The sequence below is a fragment of the Portunus trituberculatus genome, chromosome 46, assembly GCF_017591435.1.
Source record: "Portunus trituberculatus isolate SZX2019 chromosome 46, ASM1759143v1, whole genome shotgun sequence".
NCBI lineage: Eukaryota > Metazoa > Arthropoda > Malacostraca > Decapoda > Portunidae > Portunus > Portunus trituberculatus.
The window spans coordinates 6,047,956-6,050,455 of record NC_059300.1 but is presented as its reverse complement, the minus strand read 5'-3'; the positions used below and the strand labels follow the sequence as shown (position 1 = coordinate 6,050,455).

Sequence of the window (2,500 nt, the reverse complement as noted above, 5' to 3'; positions counted from 1 at the left end):
GGACACACACACACACACACACTTTGCGTCGAGTTTTGAATTTTATTAGTCGTGGTATCGGTGTAGCGGTGTGTGTGTGTGTGTGTGTGTGTGTGTGTGTGTGTGTGTGTGTGTGTGTGTGTGTGTGTGTTTCACCGTGAATATAGTGATGAGAATAAATAAGGAGAAAGGAAAGAAGGAAGAAAAAAGATGGAAAAAAGGGAAGGAAATAGAAAAGATGAACTGAAAGCTGAGGAAGGTGAAAAGGTGTTTGAAAAGTGGAAAACAGAACATAATAAAAAACAGGATTACTATTGAGTTCGTGCAGGGTATCTAGACAGGCTGTACCCTCTTCCCGTCAGTGTCGTAGATAAAGTAATCTATATTATTCTCGTATTGCAATCTCGCATGGTATCACGTGACGCCCGACCAAGACACTGCTGTATTTAATGGAAAGATCATAGACTAGAAAATACAACACTTGACATTCCGCATACTATTACACATACATACAATGTTCTCACACTCGTATTTTCAGGAAATGCTCATTCAGTTTTTTCGTTCTTACCGGAGGCGGCTTGCGCAGCGACGAGCAGTTGACAGTCAAGTATTTTGTAGTCTACGGAAAGATGTTTTAATATATGTAATTTTGTGTTTATCTTTGGTTAACGTTGACTTAGTATACTCGTAAAAGCTTCTTCATGATGAAATTAACTGTGAGTCTCTGTGTAATGTTTGAGGAAAGATGGTACAAAGGCTCAACGAGGTTTTAGTGTATATCAGACTCACGCCGTAACCTCCATGTCTCTTTGAAAATGTAGATTATAAGGAAACAAAGAGAATACTGCATAAATTTGGGATCATAAGAGATAAGGAAAAGGAGAGAGAAAAAAGGAAACAAGACCGTGACAGTGAGGATGGAGGCGTCAGTAAGTGCCACTCCAAAGACAATACTCCCGACCAACATCTCGACTCCCTCCCACTCCCTCCCGGTGAGTCACTGCCGCTGAGTGCTGAGTGGCGCGTGCTGTCTTGACACATGAATTACCCTTGAATGAGAACATAATTGCCGCCCACTCCAGCGTGACTAGAATAGCGAAAATTTGCAAATAGTGTTCTCAACCATTATGATTAACCATCACTCATGATCAGGCGACGCTGCCAGACATACGAGTACAATTGGGAAAGGGGTAACAGCTTAATACATGTTGTCAGTGTACTAATTTCACGGGTGGGGAGAGAATGTGAAATGAGTATGGCCATTCAATTAGGTAAAAAAGAAATTAGATTAACTCTGATTACCGTGAAATAGCCAATGTCAAGTATTTCCAATGTCCGCCTGTACCTGCATCGCATTCTTTCTGGAATTACCTAATAAAGTAATCTATTAGATATTCGAAGTCACTTTATCCCCTGACAGAAAAAAAAATATTAGGTATGAAAATAACTAGAATAGCTAAAAGTTCAAAGCTTTTTTTCAGGTTTAATCCAAAACAAAAAACGCTTAGAATATTTTTTATTCACATCAAGGATATAAATTGCAAATCAGAAAATGATGCGGTGTAATCGTGACTCGTAGAGCGTTGTGTGATTGTAAAAGACTGAGTGATTAGGTCGTTTGTGTGGAGTCTGTAAGAAAATTTTATTATTAAAATTTATGGGGACGGATGGTAACTGGTATTGATAATAGTAGTAATAAATGCTTGTAGTTATATAATAACAATAATAACGATAATAATAGTAATAATAATAACAACAACAACAACAACAAAACAACGATTATTATTATCACTATTGTTATTATTATTATTTTAATCATTAATATTGTCATTATTATTATTATTATTATTATTATTATTTATTATTATTATTATTGTTGTTGTTGTTGTTGTTGTTGTTGTTGTTGTTATCATCATTATTATTATTATAATAGTAGTAATAATAATAATAATAATAATAATAATAATATTATTATTATTATTATTATTATTATTATTATTATTGTTATTATTAGTAGTAGTAGTAGCAGCAGCAGCAGCAGCAGCAGCAGCAGCAGCAGCAGCAGCAGCAGCAGCAGTAGCAGTAGCAGTAGCAGTAGCAAGTAGTAGTAGTAGTAGTAGTAGTAGTAGTAGTAGTTGTTGTTGTAGTACTAGTTAGCAGAAGAAGTAGTAGTAGTAGTAGTAGTAGCAGTAACATCAGCAGCATCAGCAGCAGCAGCAGCAGCAATACTTTAGCTATTAACAAACACGTGCTGTTTTACAAAAAATATCACACAAAGACATACGTGTTTCAGCCATAAAAGGTCTGCCACGTGTGGCTTCTAGCGACTTTCTTTGTGTTCTGAAAAAAAAGAAACTAAAGAAAAAGCCTGTTAATGCTTTTACGTTCTTATGACTTGTACTGTGCATAACATCAGGTGCTTCACTGTGTGCTCAGGGTACGTTCAGGTGCCTGGAAGGTGTTCTAACTACTTTATGGTGCTCAAAATATTGCATTGCGTCGATTTTTGTTCTTGGAAGAG

At 36.3% G+C, this 2,500-nt stretch overlaps 1 protein-coding gene across 2 annotated transcripts in view; it reads left to right on the top strand.

Annotated features, from left to right (window-relative positions):
- The window catches only part of LOC123519919, a 99,448-nt gene that overhangs the window by 28,149 nt on the left and 68,799 nt on the right, over nt 1–2,500 (top strand). The gene's annotated exons all lie outside the window — the stretch shown is intronic.